The sequence below is a fragment of the Zingiber officinale genome, chromosome 10B, assembly GCF_018446385.1.
Source record: "Zingiber officinale cultivar Zhangliang chromosome 10B, Zo_v1.1, whole genome shotgun sequence".
NCBI lineage: Eukaryota > Viridiplantae > Streptophyta > Magnoliopsida > Zingiberales > Zingiberaceae > Zingiber > Zingiber officinale.
The window spans coordinates 13821041-13840589 of record NC_056005.1 but is presented as its reverse complement, the minus strand read 5'-3'; positions in this window follow the sequence as shown (position 1 = coordinate 13840589).

Genomic DNA, 19549 nt, shown 5'->3' with positions numbered 1-19549 from the left:
ACGAGACATCAGGACGAGTACATAACATGGCGTACATGATAGATCTTATGGCCGAGGCATAGGGGATCTTATCCATGCGGTCCCTCTCCTCTCTAGAAGAGGGACTTTGAGTCTTCGAAAGACTCACACCATGTGACATCGGCAGATTTCCCTTCTTGGAATTCTGCATGGCAAATCGAAGTAATACCGTGTCAATGTATGTATTCTGACTTAGGCCAAGCAATCTCTTAGATCTATCTCTATAGATCTTAATGCCTAGAATGCAGGCTGCTTCACCTAAGTCCTTCATTGAGAAACAATTCCCTAGCCAAGTCTTCACAGACTGTAGCGAGGAAATGTCGTTCCCAATGAGAAGTATGTCATCCACATACAATACGAGGAAGACAACTGTGCTCCCACTAACCCTCTTGTAGACAGGTTCATCTTCGTTCTTGATGAAACCAAACTGCTTGATTGCATCATCGAATCAAGATTCCAGCCCGAGAGGCTTGCTTCGCACATAAATGGCCCTATGCAGCCTTGCATACCGCTAGTATCGTGGATCTACAAAACCCTCAGTGTGTCATGTACACATCCTCGAGGAGGTTTCCATTCGTAAACTGTCTTGACATCCATCCGCCAATCTCATAATCATGGTAGGTGCAATAGCAAGCATAATCCGAATGGACTTAAACATCGCTATTGGAGAGAAGGTTTCATCATAGTCAATACCATGAATCGCTTGAAACCTTTAGCTACCGATCTACCTTTATAGGTATGAGTAAGTCCGTCCATGTTAGTCTTTCTCTTAAAGACCCACTTACACCCAATAGGTTTGACCCTTTCAGGTGGATCAACCAAGGTCCAAACTTGGTTGGTGTACATGGAATCCATTTCAGATCTCATGGCTTCTAGCCATGACTCAGAATCTGGGCTCATCACAGCTTCCTGATAGGTGGTAGGCTCATTCTCAATGAGCATAACGTCATCCTGGTCAGGCAAGAGAAATGAGTATCTCTCAGGCTGACGATGTACCCTATCAGACCTGCGAAGAGGTAGGTCTACATGAACAGGTTGTTGTTCCACAACTTCTTGTGCAACAATCTTATCATCCACAACTCTTTGTGGTTCCTGTTCAGTATCCATCAATGGCTCAGTGTTTTGGTCGTTGTCTTGAACTTCTTCAAGATCAAACGAACTTCCACTAGCCTTTCTAGAAACAAAGTCCCTTTCTAGAAAGACCCCAGTCTTAGCAACAAACACTTTGTGCTGACTAGGAATGTAGAAGTAATATCCCTTAGTTTCCTTGGGATATCCTATAAAATAACACTTATCAGATTTGGGTCCCAGTTTGTCTGAGACTTGACGTCTAACGTAAGCCTCACAACCCCAAACCCTCATGAAAGACATCTTGGGACTCCTCCCAGTCCATATCGTATATGGTGTCTTCATGACCGCCTTTGATGGAACACGGTTAAGTGTGAACGCTGCGTGTCCAGAGCATATCCCCAAAAGGATATAGGAAGATCTGCGTGACTCATCATAGATCGTACCATATCTAATAAGGTACGATTCCTCCTTTCAGATACACCATTCCACTGTGGTGTTCCAGGAGGAGTGAGTTGGGATAGAATCCCACACTCTGCTAGATAGTCACTAAACTCATGGCTTAAGTATTCTCCACCTCGATCTGATCGAAGTATCTTAATACTTTTGCCGAGCTGGTTTTGTACTTCATTTCTGAATTCCTTGAACTTTTCAAAGGATTCGGACTTATGTGTCATCAAGTACACATAACCATATCTACTGAAGTCGTCAGTAAATGTGATAAAGTACCTATAACCACCCCGAGCAGCGATATTGAAAGGGCCACATACATCACTATGTATGAGTCCTAGCAAGTCTGTCGCTCTCTCGCTATGTCCACTAAAGGGAGTCTTGGTCATCTTGCCTAGAAGGCATGACTCACATGTCTCATATGATTCAAAATCAAATGAGTCCAGCAAACCATCCTTATGGAGCTGGGACAAGCGACTCTCGTTTATGTGGCCTAGGCGGCAATGCCAGAGATAGGTTGGGTTCAACTCATTTGATCTCAACCTCTTGGTACTCACGTTATAGATAGGGCTCTCTAAATCTAGAATATAGAGGCCATTCATCAGATGTGCACTACAATAGAACATATCTTTCAAATAAACAGAACAACATTTGTCCTTTATTATGAATGAAAAACCTTTATTATCTAAACAGGAAACTGAAATAATATTCTTTGTTAGTGCAGGGACATAACAACAATTATCTAGTTCCAATACAAGCCCAGCGGGCAGAGATAGAAAATATGTTCCTACAGCAACAGCAGCAACCCTTGCTCCATTGCCTACTCGTAGGTCCACCTCGCCCTTTGCCAATGCCCTGCTACTTCTCAGTGCCTGCACATTAGTACAAATGTGAGATGCACATCCAGTATCTAATACCCATGATGTAGAAATAGAAAGGTTGACTTCTATAACATTTATACCTGAAGTAGAAGCCTCGCTTCTTTTCTTCTTAAGATCCTCCAGGTAGATCTTGCAGTTCCTCTTCCAGTGCCCTGTCTGACCACAGTGGAAGCAGGTAGCATCCTTTTGCACCCCGCCCTTGGGTTTGAGTGCTGAAGAGCTGGCTTTGCCCTTGGTCTGGGTCTTACCCTTACCCTTGGGCTTCCACTTGCCCTTACCCTTGCCCTTCTGTACCATCAGGACGGTACTGGTCTTGGTAGTGGTGAGATTGGGCTCAGCAGTTCTCAACATATTGAGCATCTCGGGCAGTGGTTTGTCTAATTCGTTCATGTTATAGTTCATGACGAATTGACGGTAACTTGCCGGCAACGATTGCAGGATCAAGTCAGTGGCCAGCTCTTGGCCCAATGGGAACCCCAACCTCTCTAGGTTCTCGACGTACCCAATCATCTTGAGTACGTGAGTTCCTACAGGGGTTCCCTCTTTCATCTTACATGAAAAGAGGGCCTGAGTCACTTCAAACCTCTCATGCCTGGCTTGCCCTTGATATAATTGCTTAAGATGGCCAATCATATCAAAGGCATTCATGTTCTCGTGTTGCTTCTGAAGCTCAGAGGACATGCAGCATAGCATTAGGCACGACACGTCTAACGCATCGTCTTGATGCTTCTGATGAGCATCCTTAATGCTACGAGCGGCAGAGGCTGGTGGTGCTTCAGGAACTGCTTGCTCCAGAACATACAGCTTACGTTCCTGCATGAGGACTATCCTCAGGTTCCTGTACCAGTCCAGGAAGTTAGCTCCTGTGAGCTTGTCCTTCTCAAGGACAGATCGTAGGGAGAGAGTGTTCGTGTTTGGTGACATGGCAATCTACAACATATTAAACATGCAGAGAATCAATATCATATTCTATCATCTAATTAGGCCTTTAATTAAATGATGCTCCCACTGAATTTTGTGGGACAAGATCCACATCATACTACATCTTGAGTCAGCTTTGGCTGAATCGCCCAAGACCTAGTATGATCGGTAGGTAGCTAATTACCAATTACATCTCCATGCAACTCTTGTTTATAGGATCAAGATTTAACTTTTACAAATAATCTTGAGTTAGCTTTGGCTAAATCGCCCAAGATTATTTATAAACGTGATCTTGTCCTACCTTTCCAACTATTGGAATACGCCTATAGCTTCACTCGATCCAATTGAGCTTTGCTAGCTACTCAATCTAATTGAGCTCAATCTAACCCGAGCGTGATAGGCGGGACTAAGGTTGTCCCTCCGCATCCTACCAAGATTAAATGCGTTGCTCTGCTTTGGCAGATACGACAATCGCATATGATCGAGGTAGTGATGGGTATCATGGCCCGGTAGGCGTTTACGAGTTGATTTCGATTTAGATCTAATCTAATCGACGATGTGCATCATATTTAGGCGTAAATTAAATCTAATTTAAATCCTAAATGTGTATTGTGCACATCAAGATGTGGTTCCCACATCACATGTGCATCACATACACTCATGCATATTCTATTCTACACAAACATGCATCACATACACATAAGCAAAAATAAAATATATACATTCAAATTATGTGATTGGTCATGGCCCTACTAGGATCCTCTCTAGCCAAAGAGAAGATCCAATGGTCATCCTAGGGTCTAGGTGGCAGCTTCTCCAAGCTCCTCCTTCCGATCCCCATGTGTTGCCGGCATGCTCCCGCGAGTCCGTCTTCTCCGGAATTTCGTCATCTTCAAATTTTGTACATTACAAAATTTATACTCGAGTTACATTCGAGTCTTAAAACTAATTTTTACAGAAATAAAATAATGGAAAAAGGCAACACGCAGGTCGCATCCACAATACAGCACACACAACACATGACGGCACGCAGGCCGTATTATGAATTACACGCATAATTTTTCATAAAAATTCTGGGACTTGGGCCATGACCAACACATACTGTACATAATTCAGAATTGTGTATTTTTTTTTTATTTAAAATTTTTCTACTGATTTTTCTGAATTTTTGAGTCCCTTCTCCACGGCGGTCCCGCTAAGCGGGTTTCGGGCATAATCGCGGGACAAGGCCCCTTGCGGGGTTAGGGGCAGCGCCCCTATTCGCGAAATAACCTTCGCGAGTGTCCTCTTGCGATTATACAGCGCCCTTACCCGCTGTCCCAAAATCTATTTGGGTGAAACTTGCCGTTTCGGAGAAATTTTTCTCGGTGACAAAAGTGTACAAGTGCTTCGCACTCGTTCTTTCGCCTCTACGAGAAAAATACCCAAAAATTCCTAAAATTTAGAAAAATCACAGAAACTTAAAAGCATCTAAATTTTGTATCTAATACAGAAAAAATAAATAAATACGTGCTTCGCACGATGGCTCTGATACCACTGTTAGAATTTTTCGGGCCACGAAAACCGCTTTTCGCGTCGCGGAAACCCCGAAACACCCTAGCCAAGGATCTCGTGCAAAGAAAAATCCGATTCGAAAAATTTCACGTATTTATATCATGCTTAATACCCGAATATGTTAGATCTACTCCTAGATCTATAGTTTAAAGAAAAACTACCTTTGATGCGTGCCCTTCGCTTATCCCGCTCGACTAAGGTTGAAGTTGGATCTAGAGGGCACAAAGTAGAGCCCCTCTATATGTGTCCACACAAGCAATTAGGTGGAGAAGATGACCGAAACAAGGTGTGCTAGCACCTATGTGGTTTTCGGCCAAGAAGAGGAGGAAGAGAGGGAGAGGTTGCCGAGAGCACCAAGGAAGAAGAAGAATAAAAAAAATTGAATTCAAAATTCAATCAATCCACCATATCATGTGGCCGGCCACATAAATGTCATTAAGTGGGCAATTAATGCTCTTAATTGCCCCCTTAATGTGGCCGGCCACTCATGGGTAACCTCCCATGAGGTGGCAAGCATGAGGTGGCATGGTGATGTGTAGCATCCCCATTGGTTCTCCCATGCCACCTCATCAAATGTGGTGGCATCCAAGTCAAGTCAATATTGACTTTCAACCTTCCTAATTTGGCCAAAGTCAAACATGACCAAATTAACTCCCTTAATTGATTTATCCAACATTTGGATCATACTTGAGTCTAACTCATAGTCAAGTCAAACTTGTGGATTTAGGTCAAGTCAAACTTGCCTTTTATAGACTTTCCATATTTAGCCAAGTCAAACTTGACTTCATCTTTCCTCTTGGTTCATCATATGAACTAGTCTCCATCTATTGCTCTATGTGTGTGACCCTATAGGTTCTTGTCAACGTTGGCAATGTCCCTAAATCCAATTAGGGACATAAGCAATGAGAGGTATCTAGCAACACATCATTGCTACCCAAGTTACAAGAATGTTGAGATCCAACATCACCAATATGACTAATAATTGTGACTCTCACAATATGTGACATTGTCCTTCTATCCTTGATATCTAGATTGATCTTATATGAGGCATAGACCGTGTCATCCTCCAATCAATCTAAGTGTCTTGAACTCCAAGTAGACTCACTATAATCAAATAAGCACAATATCACATATTGCCTTATTTGGGCATGGCCATGCACTTAGTGATCTCACTCTATCAAGACTATGATATCACTCCTGTAATATAGGAGGATAGATCCCATCTACATCACTCACATCCCTCCGCATAATTTGTTACATACCCAGTAATCGCCTTTATAGTCCACCCAGTTACGGGTGACGTTTGACGAAACCAAAGTACATAACTCCTTATGTAGGGAACCATGGTGACTTCAGGTCTAAGGACTAAAGTCATACTAATAGTCACTTGAGAAAGTATATGACACTCATATAACGATCCATGATACTTTCTCATGGCGGGTCATTCAGTATACATTCTCCAATGTATACCCATGTGTCAACTTGATATCTCATATCCATGACTTGTGAGATCAAGTCATCATGTTGACCTACATGCTAGTCTCAATGCATTAACATTGTCCTTCTATGTTAATACTTGACTAGGAATAATTAAGTGTAGTGTTCTCTATATCATCTCACTATCGATTTAACTAATCGATTGATATAGATATGAACCTACTACCCTAGGACATTATTATACTTATTTATATAGCACAAATACACACAAGTATAATAATCACAATGCCTTTATTTATATATCAGAAATATATGTACAAGAATATGATACAAAGAGTCCAAAAAGTAACCATCACATGATTGGCTCTAGGGCTCTCACTAACAAACACAACTTTTGTACGAGCTTCTTCAATCATTCTGCTGCACCATCCTCTTGCTACTCTTATGCTACGACTCTACTATATCCAATCATTGCAGTCAGAGCGACACTAACCTCGAGCTACAATATTCAATTTACTAAAGTGTTGGTAACAATTTAAAGTTATTTTTATTGCATTAGGAAGTGTAATTTGTTACATTTTTCTTCTTTTTTGTAACTGAGATTTGATTATTTAGTAGATTGCCCATCGGATATGTCCCGAAAGGGCGTCGGCCTTGGAGTAGGAGTCATTGAAGACTCTGAACCAAGTAAAATTAATTATGATACCAATTATAGGATCGACGAAAAGTGCTAGAGGGGGTGAATAACACTCATCATTTTTTTCATAGTTTTCAAAAATACATAGCAGAATAAAATAAAGACAAACACAAAAAGATAAGTTTCTTTTTACTTGGTTCACAACCCAACGACTGATAATCTAAGACCCATGATCGTTGATCCCTTCAATGGATAATCCACTGTCAATTCATCATTTACAAAAAATTAGAACCGGTAGCAAGTTTTTACCATCCTTATAAAACACGTACAAAAAAGATAAATGCAATAATAAAATTATTGTTAGTATTAGCGCTTAGTGCCAATTATGAGATGATTGACAAGGAAACTTTTGTATCATATTTATTAATAAAAGGTAAATTTTATAGTTATTATATTTACTTCATATCTTTGTCAGATGAATAAGTATAATAAAATCCTATGATAATAGGTTCTAGTTTACAACATATGAATTGTTCAAATTGATAGTGGGAGACTGTAAATATATATAGACACTACTCTTAACTATTCCTACTTAAACATTAATATACAAGGACAATATTAATATTTTAAGACTAGCATGTAAGTCAATTGATGACTTAATCTCACAAGTCATGAATATAAGTTATTAAGTTGACATATGTGTATATATTAGAGAATATGTATTGAATTGACTAGCCATGAGAATGTTTCATGGATCGTTATATGAGTGTCATAAACATTCTCATAGTAATTATTTGTATGAATAGTCTTTAGATCTGAAGTTATTACTACTCCCTACATAAGGAGTTGTGTACTTTGGTATCGGCAAATCTCACCTGTAATAAGGTGAACTATAAAGTCGATCTCTATATATGCAATAAATTATGCGGAGGGATGTGAGTGATGTAGATAAAATCTATTCCTTCCATTTGACGGAAATGATATCTGTGGGTCCCTTGATTAAGTAGGACTATTAAAATCCATGTTATGCTCAAATGAATTAATATGAGATAATGAGCTCATTTAGTTAAGTGAGCTAATTTGGATTAGACTCATTGAGTTAGATTCAAATGAATCCAACCATTAAATTGTTGGATTGAGTCTAATCTGAATTAGATTCATTGGATTGGACTCAACCACTAAAGAGAATTAATGTCCATTAATATAAGTTAATGGATCATTAATCAAAAGAAAACCAAAAGGCAAAAGACCTTTTGTATTCCTGGGATAAGTACAAAAAGCTTCTTGGAATTCATTTTTGTGTGATGAATTCTTCTTCCTCCTCTTCATCTTGTCTTGGTCGAACCTCCTTTGTTGCAAGCACAACATAGTTGGTGCTGCCCCCACGGGCTGGATCAGCTGGTTAGGTGCCTGCAGCTTGCCACTGAAGTCGTTGGGTCGAAGGTCGCTAGTTGCACTCGGGGATAAAACCCTGGTCTGCTGCGCCAAAAATTCCTTCGACCCCCAGTCACCTATCCTGCCCAGCATTAACCGTGATTTACTCCCTCTGGAATCTTGTAGGGCCGGGGCCAGGGGGCCGCTAGGGTGGCGGTTCCACCTTTTTGCCACAACATAGTTGGTGCTTCTCTGAATACTAAGTTCATGCGATGAACGAAGGCCTTGTTCATGTGGATACCGTAGAGGTTCGGACGTTCTGATCACGCTGAGGTCTACATCCGAATCAAAGTTACTATCGGGAGTACCGTTCATGGAACAAAGGTAACTATTTTATTTGATACAATAGCAAGAACGAATATACCGTATTCATAAGGATCTTTGGAGGGATCATTTTCTGCTGCTTTTATGTATTATTTTATGCATAAGATCCCTATAATTATATCGACACGAAGACAAGATCCATAGCAGAGTGTCGATGTAGGAGCAACATTTCGGTATCATAGTCAAATTTTAGAGCAGCGCGAAGATCGTTTGAGTGTAGAATGATGAGTGAATTATGTGATTGCTTTGGTTAAACTTATATAAGGTATCTGGGGTGCCTCGTATCGACCCAGGGCACCTTCAATGAAGCTTATTCGATTAACTTGATAATTTTCTAGTTTCAAGGCACCCTAGATGTTCCGGGATACTTCCAAGAATCTGAGGCACCTCCAACCATCCGAGACGCCTCCAGTCATCCTGGGGTGCCTCTAATCTACTGTTCGACACAACAATATTCCGAAAGTCATACCTTTAGACTCGGAACTCAGAATCAAGATCTGTCGATGGTTATGCGTACAGAATTTGAACATCTATATATGTCTCTAAAACATAGAGTTAGCACACAAGCATATAAAATAGATATAAAAAGTTTTGACTTATGGATTTTGTTGAAACCCTATGCCGAATCGACGTCTACTATTCCCTTCAAGAGAACTCGTCCTCGCTTCTCTCTCGAGAGATTACTTGTTTACTAAACATCCAGTCCTTCAGATCTGTTTGGACTTTTGCTCAGCATCCGATCTTAACCTTTAGGACTTCCTGCTAGACGTTTAGTACCTGACCCGCCTAGACTTCTTCGACCCGCCTAGACTTCTGCTTAGTGTCTGCACCCCAAGGGCTTTCCACCTAGTGTCCTTGACTCCTAGAATTTCTACCTGATGCCCTCAATCTGCCAACACTTCTGCCCAGTCCACTCAACTAGGACTTCTTGCCCAATCCACTTGACCAAAACTTCTTGTATAATTCATTCGACCAGGACTTCTTTGCCTAGCCTCAACTAAAACTTTCCTACACACTAAGGTAAGCTCATCAGATAAAAATTAACCTTAACTTTGAATCTTTGGCAACATCAAAACTATGTTCAATTTTTAGTACTCTCAGAACCAGTAATCTCCCCTTTTTTTATTATTATAACTAATTCAAAGTTAAGTAATTATAAAGCATATATAAAACAAATAAACTAAATAGAAGAAATATTCCCTCTTAACTTAATTTCTCCTCCTAAAATTAATGTCTTAGGAACCTTAACTTTTAATATTATTCTTTCTCCTTTTGACATGCATCGAAACTAACTTGGAGTGAGAAACATACAAAAAAAAATGTTTATGCAATTAGAAGTGTGTGGAACTATTTTTAAATAATACTTAGAATTTTAAATACATAGAATAGTTAAATATATATATTATTTTTTATAATAAAACATTTTGAAGTTTAACTGCTAAGTTTTTTACATGAACTTCTAAAAATAAAAAATAAGTGAAGTTATGAATTTTCTCAAAAAGAAATTGTTAAATTATTTTAAAATTCGAAAACTAGAGTTTCAAGAAAATTTTTGAATATATTAGAATTTAAAAAGCACTAGAGTGTAAATCGAGGATCACTAAATCGGTCGTATAAAAATTTTCTATTAACTATCAGGGTAAATCAAGAAAGTATATATGGAGACCCATCCTAATTGCAAATATTCTTGGATTCGCTATATAATGAAAGAAAAATCTTCTATAATATACTATAATTGAATTTCGATTTCAGATACCTAATTTATCATTGAAGGACTTAACCACAGCACTCCGTCGGAACAAGTGTTTCACTTTAAATAGATCCCAAACTAAATAATTGTACTCTTTACCATATTCTACTCATGTATTAATTAAGAAGGTGTGTTAGTGTTCCTTTGGGATGAACTTAAGATGGTGGCTGGTTACTTAAGCAAGTGCTTTCTCATGGCTACGTCGTTGTTTCTAAACCTTAGCATTACTTTTTTTGATAATTCAGTGTCAAAATTTCAGTACTTTATTCAAAATACAATTTATATACCTTCAAAAATTGTCATTTCATTGAACGAAGATTTGTTCAATTTCAAAGTGCATTATGTTGTTTAACGATGCTTTAAGTGATGTTTTTTAAATATTTAGTATGAATTTGTTTTAATAGGCCGTTGACTTAATAATATTAAATTGATAAGTCATTATTATAAGTATTTTTTATTATCCTTAATGAAAATTTTTCATAAGTCAAATAGGTACTATTAAAATTAATCGATATAAATTTAAGATATATAGTGAGTGGTACGATTTTTTTTATTTCTTCTTCTACTTATTGAATCAGTGCATATGGAAAAAATTAAAAATAATAATAATTTGACTATTTGCTTCTTGGCCTGTTATATTTCAGGTTGTCAATGCATGCATTACTAAGACATGCATTACTAAGACATGCATTATATTTCAGGCCTTCCCTCTACTAACCGGCTCTTCTCCATTATTTTAGCATAAGAAATATATAGGTTAAAGCTTAAACGGACATCTTGTTTTTCTTTCAAATCCTAAATAAAAAATTAAAAAATATATTCCACTTGATTTTTTTTTAATAAAAGACGCACATGTCCTTTAAAATAACACAATTATTCTTGAGTACTATCAATCTCTTGGAGATGAGATCCTCTGTTTCAAAAATGATGTCTTTATGTCCCAGCGTCGATGGGACGACTATGATATTTTCATGTACACTGCATCCTTGAAATATGATTTAGTTCGTTCAATCGGCGCTGGGACATGAGGACACATCATTTTCGGGACAGAGGATCTCATCTCAATCTCTTATCTAAATTCTAAACTAATCAGGGCGTTATGGCAGCTTTAGATTTATAGCTGTTATAATAAGAAAAAAATAAGACTAAAATTGTTTAAACCAGGGGCGGAGCTAGGCCCCTTATAACAGGTGGGGCAATGAATGCCATTATTGATTATGAAGTTGGTGAACTTTTGATCCTCAATGATTTGATACAGAGGATCAAAATTCAAAAGTCCTAGTTCAACAAAAACAATAACAGTATAACACAAATTACACAATTGTTCAAGCAGAGTAGATTAGTAGAGCAGAAAAATAGATAACTTTCGTCCTGTACAATAAGGAGACAATCACAAAACACAGAAGTCAGTGAAGATTTCTATTTTCTAGTGACGACACTTATCAAGGAGAAGAATGCAAGAGGAAAATAGATGATTTGTATACAAAAAGATGAAGCATTATTCACCAGGTCATAGTACAATTCTGCAACTTAATTGATTAAGCAACTAAACCCACATGAAAAAATGTGTTATTTTACTGCAATGTGATTTGTGAGTTAACTAGTAAATTAGTAATGTAACTTATGTAAAGTCAATAATATTTAATCAACCAAAACTAGTAAATAATAAGAGAAATCATGGAATGGATATGGATTCCAACTTGCAAGCAGTAATAAGTGAAATTGGGGAAGATACCAGTTGTCCTCGAAGTCTTGAATCCGACGGACAAAGCAGTGGAAATTAGGGAAATCTGGGAATGATGTCCATTGTCCAACACAGGTCATAGGGTGGATGGTGGAGGTAAGCACAGTAGCGTGACTAGCGTCGTCGAATCCAACGAGTGGCGGCGAGGACAACTTGACAAGGCGGAGGGAAGCCGGCTGTCGACACCGTAAAAGAGAGCCTCGTCGAGTCGTCGATGAGGTTCTGCTTGGAGTCTGGAGAAGCTATGCTGCTATGGACTATGAAGGCGGCGGAGGAGGAAAAGGAGAGCGGAGAAAAATGAAAATCTCAGACTCAGAGTCGTCGTCGCACAGGGAGAGGGCAGCCGTCGCGCAGGGAGAGGGCAGCGACAGCGAGGAAGGAATTTCAGGACGAGCCCTAGTTTTATTTTTTTTTTTACTGGGGCAATTACTGGGGCAAAATTGTAATTTTATAATATCTATGGGCATTTGTACAAAATATTGAGGTGGGGCAGTTGCCCCACCAATCATCAACGTGGCTCCGCCCCTGGTTTAAACCCTCTTAAAAGGATTGAAATTATATTTTTTTTAATTTGAAATCTGGCTATTACGGGTTCTATCATATAATCAGCTGTAGATAAACAATCTTCAATTTGATATATTGTGTGTCTTGTTATTTAACTCAAGTCAGAAGTTATAATCTCTCAAAGTTTAGGATTTAATATTTACGTTGAAACAACTACGAAATCATAGTTGCTACGGCTTTTTACCAAAAGAAGCGACCACGTTTCTTTATTTATCCAAAAGAGCACCCTAGTTTTAAAACTACTAAAAAAACACCAAAAATAGTATTTTTCCCTTCCTACCCCTCCCGCCAACCTCCTATATCCCCTCTCTCTCGCTATTTTCCAATGCATCCCTTCTCTCTAGGATTAAAAAGGATTTGATATGTTCTCATATCAGGCCCATCATATCGTTGGGCTTGATATGTTCCTATATCAAACCCACCGTTAGACCTAATATGATCACATATCAAGCATACTCTAAGCATGATATGGTCCGATATCAGGCCCAGCTTGGGCCTGATATTTTTCATATTAGGCCCAACCTGGGCCTGATATTTTCCATATTAGGCTCACACTAAGCCTAATATTTTCCCATATCATGCATGTTGAGTCTGATATGGAAAATATCAGGTACACGCTAAGCCTGATATGGACCAATATCGAACAACGTAGGTCTAATATTTTCCCATATCAGACTCATGCATTGAAAAATAGCATGGGATTTAAGAGGTTGGCAGGAGAGGCAAGAAGGGAATAACACTATTTTTTGTGCTCTTTTTGGTAGTTTTGAAACTAGGTGCTTCTTTTGATAAATAAGAAAACGTGATCGCTCCTTTTGGTAAAAAGTCATAGTTGTTATAACTGTGTAATAGTTATGAAACCGTAGCTACTACAACATATAAATTTTGAGATGTCATACTTTTTTACTCAGGTTGAACACGGGATATACAATATATTAATTCGAAGCTCATTCAGAAATCTACAAGTAGTTATAAGGTAAAACTTGTGACAATCTAGTTTCAAACTCAAAAAATATCGTTCAAGGCTCTGAACAATTTTAGTCTTAAAATTTTTTTAACAAAAGTCAAAAGGGCACCCCTTTTGTACTAATCATCAAAGGGGCATCCTATGTTGATTTTTTATTAAAATGGCATCTCACCCCCTGCAAAATGATACAATTATCTTTCAGTATCATTTTTATCATTATCCTGCTTATTCCGGCCTAAATTGGGTATGTTGTATTAGCTACGAAATCGTATCTATTACACAGTTATAATAGCTATGATTGCTTAACTACTACAATTGAGCTGTCATACAGTCGTAGCAAATACAATTTAGTAACTATTATGGTTTTGTAGTTGTTATAACATGAAAAAAATTAAAACTAAAAATATTCAGAGCCTCCAAAAAGGATTTAAATGATATTTTTTAAGATTGAAACCTGTCCATTACGGGTTCCATTTCGTAACTAGTTGTAGATCTCTAAATGAGTTTCGATTTAATATATTATGTGTCCTGTGATTAAACCCGAGTCAAAAGTTATGGCCTATCAAAATTTAGGATTTAACATTCATGTTATAGCAACTATGAAACCGTAGCTACTATAAATATATGATAGTTTAATTATATTTCATAGCTGCTACAACATGAATGTTAAATCCTAAATTTGAGAGACCATAACTTTTGACTTAGGCTGAACCATATAACGCACAATATATCAAATTGAAACTCATTCAAAGATCTATAACTAGCTATGAGATGGAAATCGTAACAACTAGATTTTAGGTTCAAAAATATCGTTTAAACCCTTTTCAGAGGCTCTGAACAATTTTAATCTTAAAACAATCATATTATAATAACTTTGGAACTATAACTACTACAACTATGTGACAGCTCAGTTATAGCAGCTATGAAGTTGTAGCTACTATACCTATGTTGATTTTTTTATTAAAATGGCATCTCACCCCCTGTAAAATGATACAACTATCTTTCAGTATCATTTTTATCATTATCCTGCTTATTCCTACCTAAATTGGGCATATTGTATTAGCTACGAAATCGTATATGTTACACAGTTGTAATAGCTATGATTTCATAACTACTACAACTGAGCTGTCACATAGTCATAGCAACTATAATTTAGTAACTACTATAGTTTTGTAGTTGCTATAACATAAAAAAATATTAAAAACTAAAAATATTCAAAACTAAAAATATTCAAAGCCTCCAAAAAGGATTTAAATGATGTTTTTTAAGATTGAAACCTGACCATTATGGGTTCTACCTCATAACTAATTGTAGATCTCTAAATAAGCTTCGATTTGATATATTATTTATCTTGTGATTCAACTCGAGTCAAAAGTTATGACCTCTCAAAATTTAGGGTTTAACATTCATGTTATAGCAACTATGAAATCGTAGCTACTATAAATACATTATTGGTGTAATATCCCTGGGTGGTATAATATCCCCGGGTCAAGGTTGACCAAGTTGACTAAGCTTGAGTTGACTCAAGCTTGAGTCTTGATGTTGAGTTTCGATGTTTGATAATATATGGAGATTGCAAGTGCAATTGTCCGATTGGGGAGATTGTGTCGTGCAATTCTCCTCTGGTCAATATTTGACCAGTTTGATGTAAAGAAAAGTTAAGTAGATCAAGACTGATCGGATACTTGACTAGGAAAGTCCTAACTAGAGTTTAGGAAAAGGTAAGTCCAACAGGAAGGTTGGCAAACGTGAAAATCCAAATGGACCAGTATTAACCAGACACTTAGTGGTGAAAGTCCTGGTGAGTGAAACTAGGCAGGTGAAAGTCTCGGTGAGTGAAGTCGTGCAGTGGGAAAATCCTGATGAGTGAAGCCAGGTGAAAATCCTAGTGAGTGAAGCTAGGTAAAAGTCCTGATGAATGAAGCCAGGTAGATGGAAAAACCTGGTGAGTGAAGCCAGGCATGTGGAAATCCAGGTGGGTCAAGGTTGACCGAAAACTTGGTGTTGGGAAATCCAAGTAGGTCAAAGAAGTGACCGGATACTTGGCACAAGGAAACCCAGATGGGTCAAGGGTGACCGGACATTTGGTGAAAGGAAGTCCAAGTGTGTCATGGATTACCGGTCACTTGACACGAGGAAAAAAATCCAAGTGGGTCAAAGGATTGACTGGACACTTAGTGAAGAAGTCCCAGCAAGTCAAGGTTGACCAGATGCTAGGCATGATGAGTTCCAACATGTCACAGTTGATCGAATATGGGATTTGGGAACCCTTGAGCTTAAGTTAAGCAAGTCAAGGGTGGTCAATCGATCAGTCGATCGATTGAACCAAAGCTTAATCGATCAGCTAATCAATTGAGAGAGTGATGAGATAAACATCAACCCAATCCATCGGCCGATCGATTGGGAACCTGAATCGCGAGCATAGTAGCATCCCCAATTGATCAGCCGATCAATTGGGCATCGCCAATCGATCAGGCAATCGATTGGGGCTGGAAATCTCGCGCGACGTGATGCGAGGATGGCTGAATCAATCAAGCGATCGATTCAAGCCTTTTCCAGCGAAGCACAGAGGCACTCTGAATCGATCAGTTGATCGATTTAAGCCTCCCCAATCGATTGGGATATGACCGTTGCAAAGGAAGCGCACAGTTTAAAGCCATGGTGAGCCTTCTTCCTTCGCACCTCTCCACTTCATCTTCTCACGATTCTCTCAGGTGATCTTGCTAGTTCTTGAAACTTCTTGGAGCAAAGTGTTGATGCACTTCCAAGGTCAAAAGGTGTTCCACACAAGAAGAAGAAGCTAGCTAGGGTTTTATTTGTATAAATCTTGTAAGATTTTCTTTGTATTCGCTTCTTCTTTTCTTCTTGTTGTACTGAGAGTTTGTACAAGGCTTCTCCGCCTTCGGTAGTTATCGAGAAGGAGTATTTTTCATAGTGGAGAGTGTGTCGTGTGTGAATCCTTAAATTAGTCACCTCTTCTTGATATGGATACCAAGTAAATCCTTTGTGTTAACGTTGTGAGTGTTGCTTCGAGTTCTATCCGCTGCATATAATCTTATGAAGCAAGCAAACGAAGTGCGACAAGCTATTCCCCCCCCCCCCCCCCCCCCCTTCTAGCTACGAATCGACCCTAACATACATGACAGTTCAATTGTATTCCATAGCTGCTACAACATGAATATTAAATCCTAAATTTGAGAGATAATAACTTTTGACTTAGGTTGAACCATATAATGCATAATATATCAAATTGAAGTTCGTTCAGAGATCTACAACTAGCTATGAGATAGAACTCGTAACAGCCAAATTTTAGGTTCAAAAATATCAATTAAATCCTTTTCAGAGGCTCTAAACAATTTTAATCTTAAAAAAACATATTATAGCAACTTTGGAACTATAACTACTATAACTATGTGACAGCTCAGTTGTAGCAGCTATGAAGTCGTAACTACTATAACTGTGTGACAACTCAGTTGTAACAACTATAAAGTCGTAGCTACTACAATTGTATGACAACTCAATTGTAATAGCTATGAGATCGTAACAATTACAACTAACTATTACAACTATGTAGCAATCACAAGTTCGTAGCTATTATAATACCCCGATTTAGATAAGGAAGAAATATGAGAGAGATAATAATGATAATAAGCTACTGCTATGTAGTGGAGGGTAGTTGGGTAATTGTATATGGAGGTGGGACACCCTTTTGATAAAAAAACAACATAGGATATTGATACGAGTTATGGTAAGTGAGTCCTTCAGGTAACGTGGAAGTCAAAGTCAAGAGGATGAGGTGGCACCCAAACTTGGTCGAGTATAAAGCTCTTAGCATACGCTCGGATGAGAAAGACCGACCAGACCAGAGATGTTTAGCCTTATTTAGTCTATAACGTATGATCAGCCAGGCAATGGCTGACCGAATATAAGGCTCTCTACATAGGCTCGAATGGGAAAGACCGGTCGGGCCCAAAGATGCTTAGCCTTATCTAGTCTATAATGTATGATCGATCGGGTGATGACCGACTAAATACAAGACTCTCTGCATAGGCCCGGACGGGAAAGACCGGTCGGGCCCAAAGATGCTTAGCCTTATCAAGTCTACATCATACAAAGGGCCACATAAAGGCCGACCGACCAAGGGACTCTGTGCATGCGCCCGGACGGACATAAGTCTTGCCGGGACAAAAGGCATCCAGCCTTGTAAATTCTTTAATATATGAATGGCTGAAGGGAGACCGGTCAAAATGTAGGGCTCTCTATGTACGCCCAGCCGAGAAAGGTCGACCTAGCTTAAAGACGCTTAACTTGGTCAGGTTCCTAAGATATGAGCGGTTAGATAAGGACCGATTAAACGTAAGATTCTTTGTGAACACTCGGTCGAGCATAGCCCGGGCGGGCCCAGAGATACATAATCTTCTATAGTTCTTGATACGCATTTGACTGGGTAAAGGCTAGACGAACGTAAGATTCTCTGTGAGCACCCGGTCGAGTATAGCCCGGACGGGCCTAGAGATCTTAATCTTATGTAGTTCTTGATACGCGTTCGACCGAGTAAAGGCTGAACGAACATAAGATTCTCTGTAAACATCTGGTTGGGCATAGCCCGAGCGAGCCCAGAGATACTTAATCTTCTATAGTTCTTGATACGTATTCGACGGAGTAAAGATTGAATGAACCTAAGATTCTTTGTGAACACCAGGCCGGGCATAGGTCGGACAAGCCCAGAGAGACTTAACCTTTTATAGTTCTTGATACGCGTTCGACCGGATAAAGGCTGAATGAACCTAAGATTCTTTGTGAACACCCGGCCGGGCATAGCCCGGACGGGCCCAGAGATACTTAACCATATATAGTTCTCGATACACGTTCGACCGTGCAAAGGCTGAACGAATGTAAGATTCTCTGTGAACACCCAGTCGGGCATAGCTCGGGTGGGCCTAGAGATACTTAACTTCATAAGATTCTTAACATACAAACAGTCGGATGAAGCCCAATTGAATATAAAGCTTCCTATGTGTGCTCAATCGAGCAAAACCCATACGAGCTTAAGGGTACTCAATCCTATAAAACTCTCAACATATGACCGACTTAACGACCGACCAAGATATATTCAACAAAAGGTATGCTCAATATACGACCAACTTAATAATCAGCCAGAATATATTCAACAGAAGGTATTCTCAACATACGGCTGGCTTAACGATCGGTCAGGATATATTCCCAGTAGAAGGTATGCTCAATGTACGACTGGCCTAATAAGCGGTCGGAATATATATTCAATAGAAGGTATTTTTAATATACGACATGCTTAATGACCGGTCGGGATATATTCAACAGAACGTATTTTCAATATACAATCGACTTAATGACTGGTCAAAATACATTTATCAGACAAGTAGTCGACAACCTTATGACAGTCTAGCGAACTTGTCGGAAAATATTCTCTCGAAGCTTTTTCAGTTACAGCAATATATCCCTTTGAATATTTTATCAAGGGTCCAAGTTATAAACGACAAAGGAGTTATATCTGGGGTAGAAAAAAGATTCCTCGAAAGATTATTACACGATGTCTAGGTTGTACTTCTCTCATCTTCTAATAAACTCTAATAAACCGGGGGCCACCTCACGATCGCGGAGGTTATGTGAGGTGGTATAAAAAAGGAAATCCTCTCCGCTTGCGAGGTACGCAAATACAAGCATTTGTATCTGAAACCCTATTTTCCTGCATTTTTTGTTACTGTTCTTCTTCACTTTCCAAGAGAGGAGATTGACTTGAGCGTCGAAGGGTCTAGCCAGG